The sequence below is a fragment of the Thamnophis sirtalis genome, unplaced genomic scaffold, assembly GCF_051295495.1.
Source record: "Thamnophis sirtalis isolate CommonGarterSnake01/CBP01778 unplaced genomic scaffold, rThaSir2_p1.2 scaffold_1, whole genome shotgun sequence".
In the NCBI taxonomy this organism is placed as follows: domain Eukaryota; kingdom Metazoa; phylum Chordata; class Lepidosauria; order Squamata; family Natricidae; genus Thamnophis; species Thamnophis sirtalis.
The window spans coordinates 165846011-165858129 of NW_028261381.1; positions in this window are offsets into that span (position 1 = coordinate 165846011).

Below are 12119 nucleotides of genomic sequence, written 5' to 3' on the forward strand. Positions count from 1 at the left end.
GGCAGGAGTGCTAGAGAATTCCTGGGTTAGGTAATGTTGGTCATTAGATTAGATGACCGGTTGAAATTTAGTATTTGTATCTTTATGAGTAAAGGAAACCCACTAAATATTTGCATGGAAACAACAAGAGAATGAAACTTTAGCTTTTCATTCCCTACTTGGGAGTATTTTAGAACCCCGAATGGTCAGATTCTTCCTTACAGGACAACATTACAATTGTAGTTAGCTGTTTTTTTAATGTAAATAAAAAAAGAATAGAGAGCCAGTTTGGTTCGGTGGTTAAGGCACCAGACTAGAAACCAGGAAAACATGGCCATGGTCACAAAGCCAGTTGGGTGACCCTGGGCCAGTCCCTTTCTCACCTTTAGAAAAAGACTTAAAAACTTGGCAAACTGCTTTCAAAAACTTGCAAAGAAAACTGCAGGGACCTGTCCAGTCACCAGGAATCAGCACTCAAAAAAAGCATAACTGATGTATAAAAATAAATGCTTGCCAATGGCTTCTGTCCAGACAGGAAGGAGATCAGTTGTGACAGAAATGTATTTCCGGGCTCAACAAACTTACTAACATTATTTACAGGGAAGCCAGAAATGGGTGAAGCCTTTTTACCATATTTTGTTTAAAGGTTTCTCATAATCAAGTTACTAGGAATGAATAGGTTGATAGTCTGATCAGCATTGCTAAGGTACAAGAATAACTATTTTTGAGAACTGCTATAAGCCACAGGGTTGAAGTTGTGTCTCTTGCCCAGTGAAAAAGTTGGAGAGTGGGAATAAAAGATGTAACTTCTTAAAGGGATACTTTCCTATCCAGCAAATTAGGGAATATGTGAATGGCTTTTCCTGCTTGAATGCTAATTATGAATATCTCCAAATATCACACCAAAATATTAATAAAAAGGACTAGATGCTTATTTGTAACAAGCATTCTCAGGTACAAAATACTTCCTTCCCTTACATAGGAGGAGGAGGCTAATCTTCATGGCTGATACATTCTGCCTGTTAACAGGCCCTAAAAGAGTAAGTTTTCGTAACAATCAGGCTTGGATCTATATCAATGTTTCCTGATAACTGCAGCAGTGCCACCTGTGTGCCAACTTTTATAGAGCTATTATCACAAAATTGAAAATCTGAATTTTTTCAGTACCTGAAATGTTTAGGAAAGGGAGCTCAGTCATAATGACAGGCTTATAGCCCTGTGGCCGATCTATGATCTCCATAAATGATCACTACACAACTCCAGGCTTGGTCAAGCAGCAGTGGACAAGAGTTAGAACAGCTAACCCCACTGATCAAGGACCTGCTCAGTTGAATGTAGCAGCAAGCAAGAGTTGCATCTCTCATCCCAAACTCTACAAGTGGCTTAATTCATGCATGGCATTAGTACCTCATTTATTAAGTGGCAACCGGCTGGAGCATAATCCTATTGAAAAAATTGCATTGGTTGAATTCCTACGCCACTGAGCTACACACAAAAGTGTCAGACACATTAAACCTTCCTGTTTGCTTAACCTAAGTGCATGTGCCAGACCTTCTATATAGTTCCTAGACACAATCTCAGATAAGCATCTGAATCCTGAGTAGCTAATACTTTTCATTTACTCAAGTGGAAATGGCAATTGCTCTGATCTGGATGATACATTTAATCCTTTAAAAGCTTCCAGTAGTAAAGTATGTAGTAAGAAAGTAGCATTCATATTAACCAGCCATGGCTTACTCTGCACAAGTGTTCCATATGTTAGGAATGTGTAAATTCACCCACAGTATAACCCAAAGCAGACGTGTATATGTCCAAAAGGATTTTGAACAATGAAACTAATTGATTTAGCTTCCTTCATCTTCATTGGAGGTACCCTGCATATCAAGGTTTATTAAACTTGTATCTGGAAATATCAATTCCCAGATGTCAGTGTTTCTCAACCTTGGCAGCTTTGAGATAGGTGGACTTTCCACTCTCAAAATTCCCTAGCCAGCATACCTGGGAGTTGCAGTCTACATATCTTAAAGCTGCCGAAGTTGAGAAACACTGAACTATGTTGACTGGAGAATATGGGGATCAGCACGAGGTTGGAGAAGTCTACTTTATGTTAGAATCCACACCTTGTGTTAAATAAAAATTTGTCAAGTACTGCCAACATTTGGTTCACTTGCACTAAAACATTAATGTTGGATTGTGTCTGTGACCCTCTTCAGAGAAAATGGGCCTTGCAGAATGATTGTCTGAAGGCTGGCAAATGCTTATAGCATCCATTTCCCCCTTTTAAAGATACAAGCCTCCCCGCTCCATTAGCTCACATCATCAAAAAGTTATTCCAACATCTTATGCAGAGAAGATACAAACCCTCATTTTATCTGGAGGCTATGATTCTGCCTTCCAACGAAGGAGGGCAGTAGGAAGGCTGCAAGAAATGGAAGGGATGATAAATTTTATTTTCCTGGGCTCCAAGATGACTGGGGTCAAGAACATAAAAGACACTTGCTTCTTGGGAGGAAAGCTACAGTAAACCTAGGCAGCATATTAAAAAGCAAAGACAAAAATCTGTATAGTCAGAGCTACGATTTCCCCAGTAATGATGCATGGTTGGGAGGGTTGGACCATAAGGCAGAGCATCGAAGAATTGTTGCTTTCAAATTGTGGTGCCTGAGAATATTCTTGAGAGTCCCTTGAACTGCAGGGAGATCAAATAACCCTAAAAGAAATCAACCCTGATTGTTCTTTGGAAGAACAGCTGCTGAAGCTGAAACTCAAAGACTTTGGCCACCTAATGAGAAGAAAAGACTCTTTAGAAAAAAAGACCCTGTTGGATAAGATGGAAGGCAAAAGGAGGAGGGAACTGCATAGGATGACATGGTTAGATAAAGTGACTTACAGCTGGCCCTTGCACTTATGACCCCCATGGTCACATGATCAGAATTTGGGTACTTGGCAACCAGCATGTATTTACAATGGTTGCAACATTCTGGGGACCCACAATACCTTTTGTGACTTTCCAATAGGCAAAGTCAATGGAGGAGCAATAGCAATAGCAGTAGACTTATATACCGCTTCATAGGCCTTTCAGGCCTCTCTAAGCGGTTTACAGAGAGTCAGCATATTGCCCCCAACAATCTGGGTCCTCATTTTACCCACCTCGGAAGGATGGAAGGCTGAGTCAACCCTGAGCCGGTGAGATTTGAACCGCTGACCTGCTGATCTAGCAGTAGCCTGCAGTGCTGCATTTAACCACTGCGCCACCTTGGCTCTTAGCCAGATTCCTTTGATGCCCACATGCACAATTTGCTTATCAACTGCAGTGATTTGCTTAACAGCCATGGCAAAAGGGGTCATAAAATTGTTGGTAGCTAACTTAATAACCACCTTATCAACAGAAATTCTGACTCCATTTATATTTGTAAGTGGAGGACTACCTGTATATTATTTTACACAATGGGTATCATTTGTTTGATATTTTTGTCACCTTGATGTTTTGGAAGATGATTTACAAGACAAGTGATGTTCGTATATTCTTTCAGTCCTGAAAGCCAGATAGTAACTTGAAAAACTTGAGACAAGTTTATTTACTTGTGGCCAGTTGCATCTTTTTACGATTTTATTTTGCCTCCCCCCACCTCCGGTTCCTCTCCATCCACATGATGGAACAAGACATTTACGGACTAAGTATGAACATCCCCTTATCACATCAGCATGTTTTAAGTCCAATTTAGAAGGAAGGCAGCCTCCTTGTTGCTTTTGTTCAATCACTAAGTCATGTCTGACCCTTTGTGACCTCATGGATCACAGCACGAGGCCCCCTGTCCTCCACTGTCTCCCAGTTTGTCCAAATTCATGTTCATTGTGTTGATGTCACTTCTCAATAAGTGTGAAGATAGCATCCATGCATGGGTTAACATGGTCCGTGTTCTCATTGGACTGTCTGATTAATTAATTAATTCCCTATATAACCTGCCCCTGTGAGTGATTCCACCCAGCTTTCGACTCAGTCCACTCTGGGACGGTCGTGTTATCCGTAGTTCTCTCAACTTCTCAATCTCTATATTATTTATAATACAACTTCCTTTACCACATTGTTGACATTGCGTGAGTAATTTGGACACTTTGCAACCCATTGGCCACCGGGCCTTGGCCCACAGGCCCACGCACTATCTCTCCGCTTGTGGGGAGGGGCGCTGCCTCACCCTTAACTACTGAGCCGCGTGAACGGGAGAGTCGCCTCACCATTGACAGCCATTAAGCAGCTTTGTCTGTTAGGCTTACCACGCTGAACCATGGGACCAGGACACAAGGTGAGGCCCCAGTGTTCCGATGCGAGTCCCGGTGTGGGCGGCAGGCGCAGAAGAGTGCCTGTAGTATGGTCGGCTCCTTTCCGCTCCCTCGGCTGATTCAAGGCTTCATGGGAGGAGTGCGTGCAGCCGTACGGAGGCAAGATCGGCCCCAGGAGCGAGGGCTCATCAGGCGGCCCAACACTTCTCCACGAGGCCAGAACTTTGTTAAGGAGGCGCAAAAGCTCAGGAGAGCCTGAAAGGGGCGTCATTTTGGAGGGGGTGGAGCTGAGCGAGGCAGTCACGGCTGCCATTTTGTCTCCCGCTTTGAGCCGGAAAGCAGCTTGGCCGATAGCAGTGTACCTGAGCTCTCGACTGATGCGGGCAGGAGCATGACGGAGGCAAACCCTGGGCTCCTGTCAGTAGGACAGGCTCCTCATTCCCCCTTGCAACCTTCACCATCGCAGGCCCACTCGGAAGGGAAGACAAACAGTAAGAGTTCATCCTCCCACAAAAACACTAAGCCCAAGAAGGCCTTTAAATCAGCGTCAAACACCAAGCATCTGGAGAAGCCTGGGCCTTTGCAGCACCGCCTAGTCACCCTGGCCCATTGACCCCATTACAACTAGAGGTGTCCCAGGGCCCATTCAGCCCAATGCTGCCCATTGACATGTCGGAGCTCTGGGGCAACACCGCCCCGCAACCGCAAAGCAGGGCCAGGGAGGCCACCTTTACCCCAACTTAGGCCGGCCTCCGCCCGGAAGGGCAGTTGGACCCCTTTCCCTCTTGTGTATCCCATGTCTGGATTGCCATCCACGGCTTCCGCCTTCCAAGATATCATAGCCGAAGCAATAAGGCAAGGGATCGCGGCGGGTCTCCAACAAAAGACCCAGGCGACGCCAGTAGTGGCTCCCCCACGGCGCCCCTCAAATGATGCATGAGGAGGCTAAACACCTGTCTACTGCTGAGCTTCACCGCAGCCCTTCCCCTACCTCCAAGGAAGGGGAGATCAGGGACGCCGAACTCTCAGAAGAGGAAGGGGCAACCCCGGAAAAGCCCACCTGCATGGGCCTCTCCCCCCCCCGCCCTGTTCAAGCCACTGTTGTGTAAGGCCAAGGCTACCTCCGACCTCAATGTACAAGCTGAGGCTACCACTGCCCTGGCGGAGCCCGCTTCCGCCAGTGTCCTGTTCAAGGAGCACAGACTGGAAGTCGATACCATCCTGGCCTCACAGCTGTTTGTCAACACTGTACAGAGGCAATGGTCATAGCCAGCATCCAGGCCAGCACCTTCCACCAAAGACAAACATTTTTACAATGTCGCTGGACAGCTGGACAAGGTCCTTTTGTGGCCACCTTGACCCCTCCATTGCTGCCGTTCACGCCTCCACCACGCTGCCAGGCTTGCAAGAGGACATCCAAAAGCCCAAGGATCGATAGGCAGACCAGGTCCTTCAACGGGGCCACCAGGCAGCCACCTGGGCAGTGCGGGTCTCCACCACTGCTTCCTTTTTTTCGAGATCTAGCCTATTTTGGCTGCAACAGCTACAGGAAAGCATTCCCACAGGGGACTCTAGAGCACATCAGGACTTAAATAAAATTGTCGCCGCAGTGCAGTTTACCTCGGATGCCACACTGAGTGCCACTTGGTTCGCCTCCAGAGCCATGGGTTCAGCGGTGACATCCCGCAGGTTCTTATGGCTGGGGCAGTGACAAACCGATATGAAGCATAAATGGTGTCTAACTTCGGAGCCCTACAAGGGGGTGCCCTCTTCAGGGATGCTCTTACACCGCTGTTAGTCAAGGGCAAGGAAAAGTGTAAGGTCCTGCCCTCTAACCCTGAGGGAATTCTCCTGCCTATCCCCTATCCTAGGAGACAGCCCTTTTGGCTCAGGAGTATGGAGGATCCTTCAGATACTCTGATTACTCCCCCTCGGGGTTCCGCCAGCAGAGTGGTTTTGGCCAGCGGCCAAGACAACAACAATATAGACAACAGAGAGGGAATCAATCTAAACGGCCCTTTCGTGGAGGTGATAACTAATACTACCGCAAGCTCTAATCTGTCTCAGGACCGGTTTCCCATTGGGAGGTTACAGTATTTTGCTGACCAATGTGAGGCCATAACATCTGATACCTGGGTTAGAGCCACGATCAGGTTTGGTCTGACCCTGGAGTTCATCCGCCCCCCCCCCCCGAAATTCTTTATTCAGTACCCCATCTGTGCTGCAGAGACAACTTTCGATGTGGTTGGCCATTAAAGCATCGCCTGGACATTAAAGCAATCCAGGAGATGCCGGCGGACCAGATCCACCTAGGGTTCTATTCCATTTTGTTTGTCATCCCCAAGGCTTCGGGAGGGTGGCGAGCCATCCTTGATTTAAAGAGGTTAAATAGTTATATTAGGTATAGACGTTTCAAAATGCATTTGTTACACACAATTCTGGAAGGTGTGTGTGAGGGGGATTTGCTCACCTCAATTGACCTTACGGAGGCATACCTGCACGTGCCCATCCTGCAGGAGCATCGTCAGTTTCTTCGTTTTTGTTATAATTCTTGTCATTATCAATACACGGCTTTGCCTTTTAGCCTTTCTTCTGTGCCTCTTGTCTTTACTAAGGTTTTGGTCGCCCTGGCAGCCCATTTGCGTACTGTGCCTGTCAGGGTACAACTCTACCTCGATGACATATTGGTATAGTCGGTTTCACAGGAAGCCACCAGGGATGATCTGACACTACACTACACGTTCTTCAGTCCCATGTAAACAGGCAGGGAGGCACTAGATCTAGGGATCTCATGGTGGAGGCAAACACCCTGGGTACCTGGGTGGAAAGCAACCTACTTTCCATCACAGCGGAGCATATCTTGGGGGTGGCTAATGTGAGAGCCGATTGGCTCAGTAGGACCAGAATAGACCAGGCCGAATGGCGACTGCACTCTTCTCTTTTCCAGGAGATTGTGCAGAGGTTTGGCCCCCAATCGTTGACCTATTTGCCACCCCATCCAACGATCAGCTCCCCAGATTCTTCATGAGGTTCCACACATGAGGTGCAGAGGAAGTGCACGCCCTTCTCAGCCCCTGGCCCAGAGATCTTCTGTATGCCTTTTCTCCAGTGCCTCTTCTACCCAGGGTGATCTGCAAGGTTATCAGTGTCAGAGTGAAGATCATTCTTCTGACCACAACGACCATGGTTCGCCGATCTTTGGCCGCTATCATTGGAGAGACCTTGTAGAATTCCATCAGAAAGGATCTCCCTCAGTCAGGGGTCACTGGAGCACCTGAAACCCCAGTGGCTCCAACTGAACACTTGGCGATTGAGCGGTTCACACTCAGGGCAGGTCACCTTTCGTCCTGAGTCGTAGACACAATTCAGGCCTCCAGGAGGCCCTCTACCATATGTATTCACAACGCGACCTGGAAAATCTTTTGCACCTGGTACATGCCCAGACATATCATTCCAGCAGAGTCCTCTGTTCCACAGGTCCTGGAGTTCCTCCAGGACGGACTGGAAAAGGGGTTACCACCCAACACCATTAGGAGACAGGTGGTCGTGTTAAGTACCATGCTTACCTGGGTGAGGGGAGACAGTCGCTCTCTCACCATCCCACGGTGAGGAGATTCCTGAAGGGCCGCCAATCTGAGACCACCGATTGTCCCTCAATACCCAACTTGGGATCTTACCAAGGTCCTGGAGGCCCTCACCGGTCCACCCTTTGAACCTCTGCATTAGGTACTTACCTGGAAGGTTGCTTTCTTGGTGGCGATAACCTCCGCTAGAAAGTTATCAGAACTACATGCCCTGTCAGTCCGTGAACATCTGTGTAAATTCAACACAGACCGAATGGTGTTTAGATTAGATCCTTCGTTTGTACCAAAGGTAGGGTTCTGGTTCCATAGAGCCCAGGAGGTGGTGCTGCCTAATTTCTGCCCGGCACCAGTTCACTACTTAGAATAACAATGGCACAAGTTAGACATATGTAGGGCACTTAAAATTTACCTCCAATGTATGCCACATATCCGCCAAACGGAGGCAGTTTTGTCTCATTTCAGACCGCTTCCTTGGGTGAAAATTTTTCGGTGGCCACCATAGGGCGATGGATACGGCAGTGTATAGCTGTGGAATATGAGTTGCATCAGGAGACGACCCCGGGGGGCATCAGAGCCCATTTTACAAGGAGTGCAGCCACTACCATGGCATGGGCCAAACAAGCATCCCTAGACAAAATCTGCAGGACCGCGCCATGGGCATCTCCTTCGCCATTTATTAAGAACTATAAATTGGATAAATTCATGTCAGCTGACGCAGCTTTCGGTTGCAGGGTCTTGCAGGCGGTTACCGCTGATGGGCCGCATTCGGAACAGTAGAGGTCCCACCCTTGAGGACAGCCGGGCTTGGGTATGTCCCATGCATGGATGCTATCTTCACCCTTATTGAGAAAGGGCATTGGTACTTACCTGATACACCTCTTCTAACAAGGTGGAGATAACATCCGGCCCGCCCGTATTGAGAGACTATTCCGAACTTCCTTCGTTCTCCATTTTGGCGGTTTCCTTTTAGTGGTCCACTTATGGATTATGCATTTCGTTGTATTTGGTGTGAAACCTTGGGTTGTTAGTAAAATTGATGTTCGGATAACACGTTGAGTCTGTCTTCATTTCTTCAGGGAAAGCTGGGTGGAGTCACTCACAGGGGCAGGTTATATAGGGAATTAATTAATTTATTAATCGGACTCAGTCCAATCAGAGCACGGACCGTGTTAACCCATGCATGGATGCTATCTCCACCTTATTAGAAGAGGCGTATCAGGTAAGTACCAACGCCCTTTTTCAGGCCTGCTATAACTTCAAACAGTTGCTAAACGAATGGTTGTAAGCTGAGGACTATCTATAGTAAAAGTAAATTTACCAAATGAAAAAGAAGGGTGAAAACACACACACACACACAGACACAAAGGAATGTATTAGAATCCATAAAAAGTCATTTCTGTGCTATAGTGGGTTTGAAGTTAAGAATTCTCCTTTGCACAATTTCAACTTATATTAAATATATTCTCACCTGGTCCTGAAACATTTACAAAGTTAATAATTCTCTGCACAATTACATATTTTAGGGCAAATTCAGAAAATTATTTGTGTATTTTTGCAACTGAAGATAGAAGGAATAAATGTTTACTAGATGCACATGATCTAGCCAAAATTAAGCACTATGCTAATTCTTATGTGAGAAAAAAATGTCATGGGCTTACCTTTGGATTGCTGAAATGTTCTTCCAAATATTCTTGAATATTGTTAAATCTTTCCTCTGAATATGAAAATAATATTACAACTTGTTTTGTAAACTGTTATAAATAGGACATAGACCTACAGGGCATACAAGCTTATCTCATGGCTTGGCTACTGCAAACCTATGTCGTTTGAAGTACAACCCAGAAGGTTCAACTGGCCAGAAAGCAACAATGTTAGCAATGATGGGCCTGGCTCGGTCCTTATAAAATCCTACATAGCATTGGGCCTGGTTATTCGAGGCATCATCTATTTCCCTTAGTATCTGCCCAACCAGTTCGATCTCAAAGGGTTGGCATCAGGGGTGGGCTTCAAAAATTGCAGCAACGGGTTCACTGCTCCGTTGCTGGGTGGGCGTGGGCTAGTCTGCCTCCTGCACCATCGCCCTCCCCAGGCTCCGGAGGCTTTCCTCAAGCCTCCAGGAGGGCAAAAACTGCTTCCCCCGGGCTCTGGAGGCCAGAAACAGCCTTGCTTCCGTAACCTCCAGTAGGCCTGTTTTCTCCCCTCCACGGGCCCTGCACTTATTTGGTATGATGAAAGGGCCACGTGGAAACTCCTGGGAGGGGAGGGCATGGCCTGCCATGCCATTTGGGGGTTCACCGAACTGGGCAGAATCCTAGCCAGAGGACCGCCCAAACCTGTGCAAACCCCCAGCAGCCCACCCCTGGTTGGCATCTTATTGGGACCTCAGAAGCACACCTTTGTGTCAGCACCTGCCCTCTGGAATGAGGCTTTGCCCAAGTTCTAGATGGCCCCCCACTCGACTTTTGTTTAGAAGAGCCGTTCTTCACTCAGGACTATGTTGAGGGAGAGTGAGAATCGTCATTTCATAATTTAGAGTTGTTGAATTGGGTAGTATATATAAATTTCATAAACTAGAGCAATACAATATTTACAATTCAACACTACCCATGTCTATTCAAAAGTAGTTTCCAAGGGAGCTATTCTCTGCTAAAATGTCAATGATTGCATTTTCTTCCTTCAATTATTAGTTGGGGTCACTAATAGCCACAAGAAGAAAACAAATGGAAAGAAATCAGTAGCTTCATAGACAGAATATAAGTATTAGTGCATTAGTTTTAACTATTAACAATAAAACCCAAAGCAGTGCAATAATCATTTTACTATGTACAGGGAGAAGGGAGGTAAGAAAATAAGGACAGTTATTCATACTCCATTCTTTACTTTTTTGCGCATTCTTTATTATATTACTATAAGCTTATTTTTATTGTAGCAACCAATTTTATAAATGAAACACCAGGAGAATGCACTTCGATTTGTTCAGTATATTGTGTTTGTATTTCTCTGAAGTCTTACTTGTATTTTCAATTCAACTGTGACCCAGTTATTTTTTAATTTTTTTTAAATTAACCATTAACCAATCAAGTGACATCCAAACGATTTAAAGGTAGGTAGGTGGGGAAATGAAAAGCAATAAAACCTTTAGGATTATTTACATTGGGGATACGAATGGTCCCAACTGAGAAAGAAGCACATGGCTCTTCATTCATTCAACTGTATTTTGCATTGAAAGAGCAGAATTAGCCATGCAGTGATTTTCTATGGAAATTAAAGTTGGACTTGGAAAAAGAAGAGTATAGATTGACCAAACTCAATTTTGAATGCAAACACCAAGCTCCTTGAGAAGTCCATAAAGCTGGAGAAAGTGGAAGGAGAAAAGGCAGCCAGCAGAAGAATATCATTAAGTGGACTTGATCACAGCTGGGATGGGTGCACCATTGAAGGAGCAACTTGGGGACAGGTCAACAAGAGTTAACATCAATTTGATGGCCATGAATCAATCACAACCAGAGCCAAGACTGATAATCCTGCATTCCCGGCTATGGAAAGCATGGGAATAGTGGGACAGAGAAGCATGAAATTCAGAGATTCCTGCAGGTTTATCTCTGAACCGAGAGGAGATACTTTCTGCAGAGAACTTAGAAGATGATCAGGACTTGGAGCTATGTTGGAATGAAGTTAGTCCCAAAGGTGCTTTTTTTCAGGAGGCAACTGGACTTGGGTTTTTTTCTTTTGAAGATGGTGGAGCTGAAGAAGTTTCTTGGAAGAGAAGTGAAACTTCTTCAAAGAAAAACCAGAAAGTCCAGTTGCCTCTTGAAAAAGCACCTTTGGGACAACTATGACCTGGATGACTGAGAATTTCCATAGAATGAGGTTAATGTTATCCCAAGTTCATAGTTTTGCACCATACACTAAATCCTGATGTGACCACTCTCACTGGCTCCCAAAGCAACACTGGGTTGTAATATTTAGTAACTGCACTCACACAATATAGTTCCTTTATCAACTCATTTTTTGATATCAGATAAAAATTAAACCAAAAGAGGGTGGGGCAGGGAAAAGTAATATTAGCAGCCAAAGTATGGAATTTTCTACAAAGGTCACCAATTAGGCTCTTTACTGAGGCTCTAAATAAACATGCCACGTCTACAGGAGCTGATAGCTAAAGAGGACTGGGCTGAAACGCTGGGATGGTAGACCACGAGGAAACTCCCAAGGCTGCAAACTAGAAAAAACCCAGTCTCCAAAAGCCGCTTTTGCACTCCAAAACTCCCAAGG